At 44.0% G+C, this 16,215-nt stretch overlaps 1 protein-coding gene across 1 annotated transcript in view; it reads left to right on the top strand.

Annotated features, from left to right (window-relative positions):
• Positions 1–1,760: 1,760 nt before the first annotated feature.
• TNNI3 (troponin I3, cardiac type) overlaps positions 1,761–16,215 on the top strand; it is a 95,979-nt gene continuing 81,524 nt past the window's right edge. Inside the window, exon 1 of the mRNA XM_063435783.1 lies at positions 1,761–1,860. The gene's annotated coding sequence lies outside the window, so the exon portion shown is untranslated. The remainder of the gene's footprint in view (positions 1,861–16,215) is intronic.

Genomic DNA, 16,215 nt, shown 5'->3' on the forward strand with positions numbered 1-16,215 from the left:
ATAAAAAAAAATTCTGACCTTTAGTATATGACTGGATCCTTCAGCCTTATATACACCTTGGGTAAAGCAAGGAAGACCATAGTGTCTGTTTTCAAACGCGAGGTGTTTTATGACAGGAACATTCAGTCATATACAAAGGTAGGGATACATTTATTTTTTTTATTTTTTTTGTTTCCCCCCCCCCCCCCCATTATACTCTATTAAAAAACAAAACAAAACAAAAAACATCCTTTCAGTACTTGATGAAAAGGCTTCTTATATTAAAACATATTTTTGAGGTGATCGTTATCCTTTTAAAGCGTATTTGTTTTCCTCCTTCATTAAATTTGACTAATCACTGTGATTCTTGTTCTGTTGATCAGAATACCTCCCAGGAAAGACAGTCTAAACCTGTCTGGGGCACTTACAAGTCTCTGTTCTTAACATGGAAGTATTTATCATATTTATTGTTTAAATTGTTAAAGTTTATTTAAAAAAATAAAATGAGCCTTTTCAAAATTATAAATGAATGTATGGTACAAACCATTCCAATATACCCTTATGGTATGCACTTTAAACTTTGCTTCAAGGCTGAGCCTTTGAAGGCTTAAGCATAATTTAAGAGATGCTGAAATGGTAAAACATTCTTTAGAGTGCAACATCCCAACACATTACTTTCTCGGCCACAACTATTTTTCTGATTTTGAGGCTGCTGCGTTTGTCCCAACATTGGGAGGTATGAGTTGGGCAGGCCTACAGGAAGATCCTATTAGTGACACCCAAAAGATTGTCACTTGAGTGAACGCACAGACTGACTGCCGCCTGGACCAGCCTCACTCAGGGCAGACCATGCAGAGATCGCCACATTGAAAAACAAATGGCAAAGTTGGAAAACGAGCCAATTTGGAGAATCTTTGCAATTCTGATATTAGACCCTGTGTTTGCCACCCACTTGCCATTTCACCACGGTCCACTGTTTAGTGATAAACCACTTGGTAATTATTTATGTAAACATCGGTGTTCGGCAACAGCTAGGGGTCTATATCACACTTCATCGTAACAAATGGAAATCTGGTCAAATGTAGGCAAAAATAGCTACAAATTCTCTAATTCGCCAATTATGGAAGCTTGACTATTTTTGGCTATCGATGTTATTTATTTAAGTGAGAATTCAAAGTGAATTTCAAATTTAAGGTCAAAACAACTGAACTGGAAAAATTCTCTAGGTAAATCGTACTTTCCATTCCGATTCTCTAAAAAATGTTCTCACTTTAGTAAATAACCTTTTTTAAATGTATTTATTCAGATTGCAATTTGCTAGTTTGGAGTTTAGTAAATAAAGGTTTTAGTGATACATTTCACCAACACTACTTTGCTACATCCACAAAAGCTCCCTATATGGAATCATTTGTATTTATTATTTTAGTTTAGTTTTGTGGTTTGCTTGTTTTTGTTTTGTTTTTTAAACAAATTTTAGGTTTCTTTGAATTTAGTCATGTATGGGAGATGAAGGTACAACACACTACTGTTATGTCTGAAAACATAGATGATGCTAGAATATATTCTATTCTACACACGTAAAATCATGAAATGCATTCCTTTAATTGCATCTCCTCTGAACCCTCCATTGGGCTTATTTGACAAGAAGTGGATTTAAAAATAAGCCAAGGAATGTTTGGCTCTACTCATTATGATAAGGTGACGGAGATAGCAAGCTGAAGTGGTGTCGCCTCCCTTTTTTTGTGTTCTATACCTTACATGGATGTGTTTCATTCTTCAATCTCCCATAACTTTTACCGGCCTGTCCACCTCAGTTACTTTTTAGTCTTCTCTTCAAATCGCTGTGCAAGTGGCTGCCTTCTTCTGCAATAGCTCCAACAGGTAACCTTCTTCACTCTTGTATGAATTGTCAGGAATCTAAAGTGAATTTACATTTTAGGGGGATAAAAATGTCTTAAAATGAAAATGTTAATTAATTTTGAGCTAATATTGCATTTACAAAAATTCACATTTTAGGGAATATCATGGAGTAGTGTCTATATTTCTTTAGAGTTCATTTTAATTTTACCCTTTTTTAATTTTACTTTTTGTTTTTATAATCCATTATTATTATAGAAATGTTGCCAATACTGGTAAATAATTCATATAATAAAACATTGAATTCCTGTGTGAAGTTTTAACAATGTGTTTCATCCACATATTCTATTCATACCATGTTGTATTACTGACATTTTTTTTAAACTATTTGACGGAGGCAGTGTTGTTATAAAGTATGTACAGCGTGCCTAGAAATGGGACAGCTTGTGGAATACACGTGGCTGCATGCTTTGAGTTCATTATGTTCATGTGTGAACAGCAGAATGTGTTCTGTTATGTGTTAATGGTATATAGATTAAAGAACAGTGCACATAAAAATATGGCAGATTATTTAAATACACTGTAGCTTGTTTAGCACTATTTTTCAAAATTAGTGTAGGACCCACCATTATTGGGGTACTGTGACGTAGTGCTGGGCTTAACACAATATGGCCATATGGTGGAACTGAATCCCCATATTTGTCTGCTAAGGTAGGTGATTTTAAGTAGCCTTGTAAAATGTAAAACCATTTGTGTGCTGTTCGTTAAACTAATAAATCTTGGTCTCTACGGCAGCACCATTGCTGAGAAATGCATGTTCTGGATGTGCTCCCAATTGTTAAATGTAACAAACTATTTGGGGTGTATTCACTAAACAATAAACTATAGTGAATAAAAAAAAAGTTATTGCAAAAGTCAGGGTAAAATAGCCAAGCTGTAATAATATCTTAGTTGGAGAAGGATTTTCAAATCCACACTTTGCTGCGTAAATTTAGTGATTTGGTTTTCAATTTGCTACCAATTGCTCTTTAGTGAATAAGCCCCAAAGTGTTTAAAGTGAATTAAAACGAGGTAATTTACTGAATCCATATTGCAGCATCTTAAAGGGACACTATAATCACCAGAACCACTACAGCTTAATACAGTGGTTCTAGTGTCTAATGCTTTCCTATGAGACCGTCTGAATGCGCACGCAGCTCTTGCCGCGCATTCAGCCGAAAGGGAGGAGAGGAGGAGGAGAGCTCCCCACCCAGCGCTGGAATAAAGGTAAGTTTTAACCCTTTACTCTCCCCAGAGCCCAGCTGGAGGGGGTCCCTGAGGGTGGGGGCACCCTCAGGGCACTATAATGCCAGGAAAAAGAGTATGTTTTCCTTTAATCGTATTTCATTGAAGTTGTTGTTGTTGTGCCTAGAGTGTTCATTTATGTGATAGGGGGTCCCTGGCACTGGCTCACCTTTAGGGGTTAAACTGTTCATGAATGGCTTAACCCCAAAGTCTATGTTCTAGCTCGTGATCTCTCTGCCCCCTGCACTTTCACTATCGGAAATCCTAGTTAAAGGGACACTATAGGCACCCAGATCACTTCAGCTCATTGAAGTTATCTGGGTGCACTGTCTGTGTCAGTTTAATTGTGCATATGTAATTACTGCAGTTATTGAGAAACTGCAATAATTACATTGAGTGTTAACTCCACCTGTAATGGCTGTCTTCTGGGTCATTGGGCGAATTTTGGTTGCCTAACTGAAGTTGGACGTCCTCACGCTATGCATGAGGACATCCAGCGTCCGCTAAAACCCCCTAGAAAAGCATTAAATCAATGCTTTCCCATGGGGTTGTTCTAATGCAATCGCGGCGTTTGCCACGCATGTGCATTATGTTCCTGACTTTGGTGGAAGTGCAGAAGTTGAACGTGACCCAGCGGTGAGGGACATCGGCACTGTATTTAGGTAAGTGGATTAAGGGTTTATAACTTTTCTCACCATAAAAACTAATCCTTTTATTTTTCAATTCAGTTTTCAATTCCTACAATTAAGTATTTAGTGAATTATCCCAGATCTCAGAGCAGCCCTGGGCTCTTTCCCTTATCCTGGCAGCAATGTTTGTGGGCACAAGGGAACCGTGCCCAGAGCCATCATTAGACGTGCTCACACTCATTCTGTGCCCATGCTCAGTACCCTAAAACAGCCCTCTGCACATCCTCAGTCTTTAGTGGGGCGTCCAGCTTTAAGTGCAGGGCCGCCACCAGAAATTTTGGGGCCCCTAACTGAGCTCAGGGTCTGGGCCCCTGGGGGCCCGTCTCCAAAACCGCCCACAGAGACCGCCTCCAAATCCCGCCCACAGGAATACACACACAGACACAAACACATTCACTGATACAAAAGGACACAGATACACACACACAGGGCCGGCCTTAGGGGTGTGCGAGCTGTGCGGCCGCACAGGGCGCCATGGCAACAGGGGCGCCGGGAGGCCAACACAGCTCGCAGGCCGGCCGAGTTCTGTATTTAAAGTGCAGAGCAAGTCAAGTGCATAATGCTGCTTTGCACTTGACTTGCAAATTATGAGCAGAGAGCCGCCCCCGGGAATCCACTTCTGTATGGAGTGTGGAGGAGGAGCGTGGGGGCGTTACGCCGCGTACTTGCGTAACGTCGACGTGCTCTGTCATCAGAGGGAGCCGCGGGAGGATCCAATTCAGTGAATGAAGGCGGCGCCCGGTGCTCTTCAATCGGCGGAGACAGCTCAGTCCAGGGAGCAGCAGCCTTTACTGTGAGTGACTGATAAAGGGGGGCATGTGGGTGAAAAATGGTGGGAGGGGACTGATGAGGGGTTCAGGGGGCTGATGAATGGGGCAGAGGTCTGATAAAGGGGTGGGAGGGGACTGATGAGGGGGTCAGGGAGCTGATGAATGGGGCAGAGGGCTGATAAAAGGAGGGGAGGGGATTGGTGAGGGGGTCAGGGGACTGATGAATGGGGCAGAGGGTTGTTAAAGGGGTGGGAGGGGATTGATGAGGAGATCAGGGGGCTGATGAAATGGGGGCAGATGGCTGATAAATGGGTGGGATGGAATTGATGAGGGGGCAGGGGACTGATGAAGGGGTGGCCAGGGGTTGGATTAATTGGCAGGGGATGTATTAAGGGGGCTGATGAAGGGGTGCAGGGGATTGAAAAGGGGGGCATGGGACTGATTAAAGGGGGGCAGGTGGGTGGTAAAGGGGTGGGAGGGGACTGATGAGGGGGTCAGGGGGCTGATGAATGGGGGCAGATGGCTGATAAAGGGGTGGGAGGGGACTGATGGGGGGTCAGGGGGCTGATGAATGGGGCAGAGGGCTGATAAAAGGGGGGAGGGGATTGGTGAGGGGGTCAGGGGACTGATGAATGGGGCAGAGGGCTGTTAAAGGGGTGGGAGGGGATTGATGAGGGGGTCAGGGGGCTGATGAATAGGGGCAGAGGGCTGAGAAAAGGGTGGGAGGGAATTGATGAGAGGGGCAGGGGACTGATGAAGGCGTGGCAGGAATTGATAAAGGGGTGGGAGGGGTTTGATGAAGGGGAAGGGGTGGCTAGGAGTTTGATGAAGGGATGGCCAGGGCATTGATGAAGGAGAAGGGGTGGCCAGGAGTTTGATGAAGTGGTGGCCAGGGGCTTGGTGAAGATCTGGCCAGGGTTTTTGGTTAAGAGGTGCAGGGGTTTTGTAGAAGGGGGTGGAGGCGACAGATTGTGAATGCTCCTAAAATAGATTGAAGGAGTCCAAACAGAGACAGGTGAAGGTGAGGGGTGGGGGGCGCCACAAGATTGTTTCGCACAGGGCGCCTGAACACCTAAGGCCGGCCCTGCACACACACACACACACACATACTGATACACATATAGGCATACATACTGACATCCATACATACACACATTCATAATGACATACAGATATACATTCATACTCGCATACATACATTCATACAGACAGACATACACACATGCATAATGACATGTAGACATACATACACTGACATTCATACACACATAATGACATGCATACAGATAGACATACATGCATACAGACATACATACAGATATACATAGTTACATACATACATTTATACTGGCATACATACATTCATACAGACACTGACATCCATACATACACACATTCATAATGACATGCAGACATACATACACTGACATTCATACACACATAATGACATGCATACAGATAGACAGACATACATACATTCATACAGACAGACAGACATACACGCATTCATAATGACATGCAGAGTGAGGAACTCCCGAAAGCTTGTCACTACAAATTACTGTTAGCCCAATAAAAAGGGATTATAAGAAACTGCAATATTTCATTATTTTATATCTGGTCTGATCCGTGAGATTTTATGAGGTGAAACACCTTATGACAGGTTAACTGGAAAAGCATCTCTCCTAGATCTAACTGGACTCCAACTCCCACAAATCTCTTTCACTCCAAAAAGATAGATATAGGATATTAATTCAAACAACAACTGTAAAGTGAAGTGGACTATGTGACACCCCTGCATTATGATCCAAAGACATCTTTATTAGATACTTAGAACACTCTTATTACATATACACATTACAAGGCTAGTAACAATTCTACCTACCTAACACAAAGTATATAAATGTGAAATAATATTGGATTCATACTGTCCTACTTTTAACTGATGGCTGCTGATTTATAAAGGCTACCACTTGCTAGGAAATATTCCCTCTTCATTGTCTGTCGGGCGGGCGGGCGCTCCTCCCGCGCGGAGTGAGCTGGGAGGAAGTGACCACTTCCTCCCAGCAGCACTTGCGCTGCGGCGCCATTTTTTTTTTTTTTTTTTAAAGGGGCCCGGCGCGCTATACCACGGCCGCAGCGCTGACCGGGCCCCTGAAGATATGGGGCCCATCGGGTGGCCCTAAGTGCATGGGCCACCCGATGAGCCCCATCAGCGAGCGGGCGCCGGTACACGTGGGGCCCGGGCGGCCAGGCCCCCCAGGGCCGCCGGGCCCGTGACAACCGTTATGATTGTCACCCCCTGATGGCGGCCCTGTTTAAGTGCATTCACCTATGCATTCATCCCCCTGTTTCAGAGTCGGTGGTCTCATTGACACAGGTCCCTTTAGGATCCCTGCACCCATGTCCCTCCATCTTCGACCTCCCTATGTCGGGAGATGTTTAACTCCATGGTATACAAGCATGTATTTTAGCAGTTACAATTTCATAGTTCACGATTTTTTTTTATTGATTTTTTTATTTTTTTTATTTTAGGTTTATGTGAATCAACAGTTCTATAAAATAACTGCTATATTTCCATATACCAAAGCTGTACATATCACTGATTTTGATAGAGTATTTACGTTCTATTTTGCTATTAATCAAATGCATCATTCTGCTGGGTCCAAGGTCCATTTGGGCTCTTCTGTATAACATGAAACGTAGCAATTCCTTTTTAATAATGCCATCAATGGTTCTATGTAGAGTGGATACAATCATTGGAGATCTTCACTAAATAGCTGTATTTACAAAAAAACACAAAATGAAAAGCTATCCCTGTTCTTTGCTCACTGAAAGGGAGCACAGTAATAACTTCGATTTAGGTCATAAATAGCCTGAAAATCCCAGTTTCTTTCTAGCAGTCTTATTCAGAAAACCAAAGCATCTTATCAACAGGCGTTTGTCAGAGTAAGCTAATACTTTCCATGAATTATGCAAAATGTCATTGAGTGTCAGAGACATTGTAAGGTGAAAAATAGCCACGTATTGTCACGGTCTACAGAATGCTTTTTTTTTTTTTTTTATAAATATGCATTGTTGTAATTTTTTTAGCTTTTGTCTGTTCAGTTTTTAAATGTGGAAAAATTGCAAATATATAGATGTGTGTTTGTGTGTGTCAGTCTCTCTCTCTCGCTTTTTCTCTGTGTGTGTGTGTGTGTATATATAATGCCAAAATACCAGAGTATTGCATTATGCAATGATACCTTTTCCATTGGACTAACATAATATTTCAAAGACAAGCTTTCGAGTGTTACCTCTCTTCCTCAGGTCTGAAGCAATACTGATCAATCTGAAAACACTGAAAACCACTGATGTTAGAGAAAGGGAGGGAGGGGGTTGAGTGGGGTGTCATAAATAGCAGAAGATGTGCCTGAAAGTGAGAGGTGCAGGCAGGGCCGGCCTTGGGCCTTTAGGCGCCCTGTGCGAAAAATCTTCACAGCGCCTCCCTCATCCATGTATAGTGATAGTGTGATAGGAGTGAAGTGATTGTATAGGGGATATGTATGCTATGTGTTGGCTGTGTGTGATAGGCAGGGCTGGATTAACATAGGGGCTGATGGAGCTGCAGCTCCAGGCCCATGGAATAGGCCCATTATTGCAGTAATACCGGCAATACAAATGCAAATATTTTTTTCAGTATAAACAGAGATTACTCTGCAATACCAGCACCGGCCAGTAGGGGTCACTGTGTGTGGAGAGAGGCAGGGATAGGAAGTTACAGCATGCCTCTCTCTACTCATACACAGGGGAGCAGGTACACAGCACAGAGAGTTCAGACAGCAGCTCCCAGCCTGCAGAGACAGACTACAGCTCAGGGAAGTGAGGGATGAGGGGAAAGGCAGCAGGGAGACATGGGGACACTGAGACACTTGGGGACACTGGGAAACATGGGGACACTGAGACACTAGGGGACACTGTGAGACATGGGGACACTGAGACACATGGGGATGCTGTGAGACATAGGTAGACCCACTGGGACACGGAAACACTAGGGACATAGTGTCTCCATGTCTCCCAGTGTCCCCATGTATCTAAGCCTGTGTCCCCTAGTCTCCCAGTGTCCCCAAATGTCTGTGTCCCCATGTCTCCCAGCCAGTGTCTGTGTCCCCATGTCTCCCAGCCAGTGTCCCTAGTGTCTGTGTCCCTAGTGTCCCCATGTCTCCCAGTGTCCCCTAGTCTCCCAGTGTCTGTGTTCCCATATCTCTCAGTGTCCCTAGTGTCTTAGTTTCCCCACATGTCTGTGTCCCCATGTCTCCCAGTGTCTGTGTCCCTAGTGTCTGTGACCCCATGTCTCCCAGTGTCCCCAAATGTCTGTGTCCCCATGTCTGTATTCACAAGTGCCCCCATGTCTCCCAGTGTCCCCAAGTGTCTCAGTGCCCCCATGTCTCCCAGTGTCCCCAAGTGTCCCCTAGTATCCTAGTAACACGGGACACACTGAGACATGGGGACACTGGGAGACTAGGGGATTGGCCTTCCAATTCTTTGGACACACATACCCCCTTTTTGGGCATGTTCGCCCATTTTGGCACTTCTGGTTACCCTGCCCATTGACTTCCTGCTTCACTGGACACTGCTGTTAGGGGGTATGGATTTACTTGAAAGATGAAAGCATAAATTAGATAAATAGATTAGCATAGAGTATGTGTTTTCTTATAGCTGCATCCTTTGAGTTTCCCTCCAACACCAACTCCATCAGATGCATGACGCTTGAGAGGTATGACTGTTTTAGTGTTTTTGGTCGATAAGATTCTGTAATTAGGCCCCATCATAATTGTCAGCACCAGGCCCACTGGGCTCTTAATCTGGCCCTGGTGATACGTGTATTGGTTGTATGTGATATTTGTGCACGGCTTATTGGGTGTGTGTGATGGGTATTCATTTCAGATAAAAATATGCATTTAAGCCTATGTGTGAATGCAGGTGTATATTTTTGAGTTATGTGCACACAGTCCCACAGTCAGATGCACAGTTATACATATACACTTGTCAAATACACCACATGCACACAGTCACAGGCAGATTGTCGCAGAAACACACAGTTACAGGCAGATAAACACACTCACACACAATTACAGGAAGACAGCCACACACACAGGCAGACAGCCCCACACACGCAGCCACACATACGGTCTGACTTACACATACTTACATGCACACAGGCAGGCAGCCACAAACACACAGGCAGAGACACACACACACACACACAGACAGACACACAACCAGTCAGACAATCACACATAGTTACCTCTTTTGAGTACAGCTCCTGGAGACTGGTTGTTGGGGAAGCAGGGAGTCCTTCCTGCTTCTCCAGCAGGAGTTACCTGGCACTTTTAGCTCTGCCCCTGCCACATGGTGAGCTCCGCCCCCTCCGCAATATATATATATATTTTTTATTTTAATCCCAGCCGGCCATGTGTGAGTTGTGTCGGCCGCACGGCGCCCCCTGCTCCCATGGTGCCCTGTGCGGCCTCACAGCTTGCACACCCCTAAGGCTACAACTCCACTCTCTCCTCTCAACTTGACATCATGGCACCTCCTACAGTTAAACGCAGCAAGCGCCCCCAACTACAACCCTGGCACACTAAGCTGACCCGTTACCTCCAAAAATGTTCCAGAACTACTGAACGCTGCTGGAGAAAGTCTCACTTTGCATCTTACTTTGTCTACTATAAATTTATGCTGCGCTCCTACAGCATGGCTCTTTCCTCTGCAAAAGTAAACTACTTCAAAACCCTCATAAGCACACTGTCCTATCAACCCAAACACCTGTTTCACACTTTTGATGCTCTTCTTCGCCCTGTGACTCCCCCTCCTTCCACCACCTTGTCCGCCACAAACTTTGCATCTCATTTCACTGAGAAGATCTCTACAATCAGGAAATAGATCTCTAATCTCTCTCCTACCCCTATCATTACATCACCCAACCCCACTCCCCCTGCCATCCTATGCACATTTGATCGACTTTTCAGTCCACTACACGGGACTTTCCTCAAGATCTTGAGGAAAGTCCCGTGTAGTGGACTGAAACGTCGATCATTTTAAATATGCTTTAATAAAATTTGGATTTTTTATCTGGACCGTGAGTGCTGCTACCTCTTTGGATTTCTTGGATATTTAAAGCTTTGGCTTAGCACCCGGCACACAAGGGACATTTAAAGCGTGAGTGCAAGAGCATTTTTTCTTTATACATATATATATATATATATATATATATTGGGGGGGGGGGGGGGGAGGAGATTCCACATCCTTATTTTACTGTGAGAACAATAAGGATGTGGAATTTTCTGCCTGAAGAAGTGCTTTTATCAAAGTCCGTACAGATGTTTAAACCGCAACTAGATGCATACTTGCAAAATCAGAATATTCAATGATATAATGTTTCAACTGTAGCTAATAGCTTCTTGATCCAAGGATAAATCTGACTGCCATTCTGGGGTCAAGAGGAAATTTTGGAAATGGAGTAGTAGCCACTGAGCCTTGGTGTTATGTGATGCTTCTTTCTCCCAGATGTACTTCCAGTACTGTTCAGGCTATGCTTTGGGTGGGTCTCGAGTGGATGTGTGGTGGTTACCCTGCAACTGCGCATTTACCTTCAATGGTTCTTTGATAAACAGGGCATTTATCCTCTTGGCTTCTGATTCTCTGGCCTATCTGCACAGTCTGGTTGCCAGTGCTGTCACCAATGCTTTGCTGTTTCCAGTGCCACTGGTATGGGCATACCCTTTCAATTCCTTAGTAGCCAGGATTTATCTCTGGAAAATGGCACTGTAGATTTAGATTGACGTTCTTTAATCCCCACTCTTGGATATCGGTGGTGATGGTTTCTCTCCAATGATATAAAAAGGGGAAGACAAACCAAAATTAGTTTACACAATATGGAGTGCAAATTAAAATAGGATGGTTAAAATCTACACACATTTAGTAAAGCAAATAAGGATTGCTCTATTCAATAGGCGTAGGTGGTATTATCCCCACCAAGAATATAGGTGTTCACGAGTTCAGCAAAATACACTTAACGCCTTTCACCAATTAATGGCTTTATTCAAAGTGTTTATAGAGGAAAGGACCAATGCTTCTTTAAGTAGGGGTAGAAAATGTAAATGTAATAGTTGTGTGATGTCATAGGTCATATGACCTAAACCAATTAACTTACTTTTAGTAAAAGTAAAAAAAAAAAAAAATACAATATAATACTTCCATATATGTATTCTAACTTAACTAGCACAGTTGCACTTAAAACAAGCTTTATTTTGGTTGATTTCATGTAAATTCCAAAAGCAGAAGGAGATTAAGAGGTCAAAATGACGCCCACCTGATCGGGCTTTTTTACATTGTTTTCCTTCAGCCTCATCTTATAGTCAAGCATTTTGAGGACCACTAATGTTGTAGCATATTTCAGTTTTTTGGTCTCTCTGTTGGTGCTGCTTGGGACAGTGCCATTAACCGCTGCAAGCATGCTATCTTGTGATTGTTTTCCAGTGATCTTTGATGATGTTGTCCGATGGTTTTGGACTGTTAGCTTTTCTATGATCATCTTTCTTATATCTGCTGTAATGCCATCTTGGGGCAGAGACTCAGGTTGGCAACCCTATGTAAGTATAGGTGTGGGTATGTGAATGTCTTCCTCATCATGGCTCACGTATGATGTTTGTGTAGTCAATTTAGTTTCAGTTGTGCCACTATCTTCCTCTTCAGTCACAGAATGTAGCGTGGCCAAGCAGGCAGACCGCGGTAGAGGAGCTTCTGTTCCCCTACCCGGTCTGACAGGAATTGCTCACAGAGAGCACATGACTGTTTCCTGTCAGACCGGGTAGGGGAACAGAAACTCCTCTTCCGCGGTTTGCCTGCTTGGCCATGCTACAGCAAGGTACAGGCCTACAAGGAGAGCGTAGGGGAGGTCGGTTGGGGCTATAATGGGACACATGGGGGCTGAGGAGGGGGCTGTAATGGGACACATGGGGGCTGGGGTGGGGGCTATAGGGACACATGGGGCTGGGGAGAGGGCTATAGCCCCATGGGACATATGGGGGCTGGGGGGGCCCTAGGGACGCATGGGGGCTGGGCAGGGGGCTATAATGGGACAGCTGGGGGCTGGGGGGCTATAGGGACACATGGAGGCTGGGAGGGCTATAGCGACACAAGGGGGCTGGAGAAGGGGCTATAGGGACACAAGGGGGCTGGGGAAGGGGCTATAGGGACACAAGGGGGCTGGGGAAGGGGCTATAGGGACACATGAAGGGCTAGAGGGGGGAATAGGACACATAAAGGGCAGGGAGGGAGTATAGGGACACATGGAGGGCTGGGAGGGGAGTATAGGGGCACATGAAGGGCTGGGAAGGGGGCTAGTGGGACACATGGAGGGCTGGGAGCGATGGCTAATAGGACACATGGGGGGGCTCATGTGACACATGGGAGGGATAATAAGACATACAGGGCTAGGAGGGGGCTAATGGGACACATGGAGGGCTGGGAGGGAGTGCTAATAGGATACATGGAGGGCTGGGGGGCTAATGGGACACATGGGGGGGCTACTGAGACACATACGAGGCTGGGAGGGAGCTAATGGGACAATAGGGGGGCTAATGAGATGCATTGAGGGCCTGGGGGGTTAATAAGATACATAGAGGTAAAAAGACACACGGAGAGTCTGTGGAGAAAAAAGACACGGAGAGGTCTGGGGAGAAAGAGACACACACAGGAGCTGTGGAGAAAGAGACACAGAAAGAGACTCACAGAAGGGCTTGGGAAGGCGAAAAAGAGACAAAGGGGTTAGGGCTAAGAGACACATGAAAGTGGCTTGGGGGAGAAAGAAACAAAGAAATTACATCTTTACTTGTGTCTCCTGCTCTCCCTGTAATTTAGAGTTGACCGGTGAGGGAAAGACTTAGTATTAATGGGACACTATAGTACCCAGAACTACTACAGTTTAATGTAGTGGTGCTGGTGTCTGTAGCCTGTCCCTGTAGGCTGAGCACTGTAAATGCTACCTTTTCAAAGAAAGGGTGTTTACATTGCTGCGTAGGAACATCTCTAGTGGCAGTCACTTAGATGGCCACTAGAGCTGCTTCCTAGTCCAGTGCTTCACAGTGTGCAGCACCTATGTTGAGCATCTCCATGCTCTGCATGGAGGCCCTGAACACTCCCCATAGAGATGCATTGATGCAATGCATCTCTGAGGAGATGCTGATAGGTGCAGTGAAGCACAGCGTTTTGCCACACATGCACAATAGTCTCCCAATGCTTTCCTATGGGAATTAAATTGGCGTGGACTGAGATCATCCAGTTGTCAGCCAGTGAAGTGAAGAGCACACTCTTGTTACTTCAAAATAAGCATATAACGTATAATATCATTTTTATACTGCTGTGCAATAGCATATATTTTCACAATTTCAGTCCAAGTACAAAACTTTCCTTAATATATCAAGGTAGTTGTACTGAAACATTGATTATGCAAATGAACATCTGCTTAAAACAATACGCTCTTTTGTTTATTTTGAAACCTTATGAGGGCTTTCTTTCACATTTGAGTGATAGCTTTCAGTTTTAAGTTTTTTTTCCCCCTTTCATATCTGCACACTATGCTGGTGCAATGCATTATGGGACTGGTATATAATTTTTTTCCAGGGCTGCTTTTCATTCCCAGTCCGGCCCTGTTGACAGGGGGCTAAGATGGCTCCCAATTACAGCATTTAGAGGTATGGATTTCAACATTTAATTTTTTTACATCTTACAAATACATATTTGTAAATGTATGGATATGCAAATATAATATTGAAATCCTGGAAAGTCTATGCTCCCCTTTAAAGGATTTTTGGACCTGGGGCCGATGTTCATGTTGGGCCTATTTATGAAATTTACATTTCATTTGAATATATACATAAAACATTATCATTCAATATATGTAAACTAGACACCTCGGCTATATATAAGACGCTTAACGCCCGCTGGCTGGAATTCATGCAAATGAAGTCCAAGACAGATATTGATGGCTACCCTATAGCACATTAGCTGTGAATGTTACATTTCGTATGATTCTCAGTCAACATAGGTCACACACTCATGTACTACCCATATAGAATGGTCCACACCCTCCCAGATATGTATGTAATGCGAGTGAATTTTACTTGCTTTTTCAGAAATGGTTTGAATGTTTGAGTATGGTGCATGTGTAAATGCTGTGTATATATGTAATGTGTGAATGAATGATACATGTGCATATGTTACGAACACTGGTATATTAGATTCCCTGTTCGCCTATTACTCCCAAACTGCTGAGCCTGAATGATTATAGCTGCAGTTCGGGTGTAGATACGACTAGTTCCAGAAGAATGTAGCATCCAAGTAGTTTCTCCTCAGCCAGTAGATAGTTACCCAAACATGAGCCTAGACTTCATGAAGGGTACAACAGGAATTAATTTTAATGAGGCTACACTGGCTTTTATGCAAGTCCCCATTCAAGGGGCACTCCCACATGGACCTTGTGGAGGACAGGGACACAAAGGTTACAACCAATAATATTACAGTGACAAAGATGAACACTCCCAATGCAAACAGATAATCCGCTCCTCTCTGCCTGTGAGATAATTGCCTCAGCTAATCTAGTCAATTATCTCCAGGCAGTAAAAACATATTTTCCCCAAAACTTGGAAAGTGCCCTAAAATACATAGTATCGCCATAAAAGTCACATCCCCTGATAGCCCTGATATGGGTGACCAACATATCCAAAAATCACCCAGATCAGTTCAGGGGTTTTCAAATTTTATGGAAGTCCCATTTGACCGACCACACACGATGCTCCTTCCCAGAAACAGTTCCATGAGTTTAGGCTGTGCGGTCGGTCTATTTCGAAAAGTCATAAAAACTAATAAATGCACGAACGGATCCCCCTGGCTCAAAAGAGCGATTGTTCCCCTGGTTCGTGGGAACCAAACTACCAAACAGCGCTCTCCTGGCTGTTCAGGAAAAGGAAGCAGGCATTCGTATGGGTTGACCGGTGTTCGGGAAGTCGAGTGTCCGATTTTAGTTCCAGACACTCGAAGACCAAGTCTCGCTGCCTCCTTTCGTGCAAACAAGATGGCCGCCGTTTTCTTTCACATGTGGTGTTTGCATGTGGTGAGCGCTTAATCAACAGTTTTCTTTGAAGATAATAAGGCCAGGGGGGTGGTCGGTGTTCGGTAGTTACCGCTACCGAACCAATAAAACATAAAAAATCTCAAATGGCAATAAAAGTCTCGAATAAAATGCTATTTTCTTCACAGCATATATTTGTGCATGCATGTGTAACTGTAACATGTGTGTGTATCTGTGTAAAGAATTAAGAATAGGTATGTGTGCTTGAAGGAATGGTCAATTTTGCTGGGCAGCCACAATTGTGCCTCTTTATAAATCACTGGTAAGACCACATATTGAATATGCTGTGCAATTTTGGGCACCTGTACTAAAGAAGGATATTATGGCACTAGAAAAAGTGCAGAGGCGGGCTACAAAATGAATAAAAGGAATGGAACATATCAGCTATGAAGAAAGGTTAAGAAATTTAAACCCATTTAGTTTAGAAAAACGTCGCCTGAGAGGTGATATGATAACATTGTACAAA

Source organism: Pelobates fuscus, chromosome 11 (assembly GCF_036172605.1).
Source record: "Pelobates fuscus isolate aPelFus1 chromosome 11, aPelFus1.pri, whole genome shotgun sequence".
Lineage (NCBI taxonomy): Eukaryota > Metazoa > Chordata > Amphibia > Anura > Pelobatidae > Pelobates > Pelobates fuscus.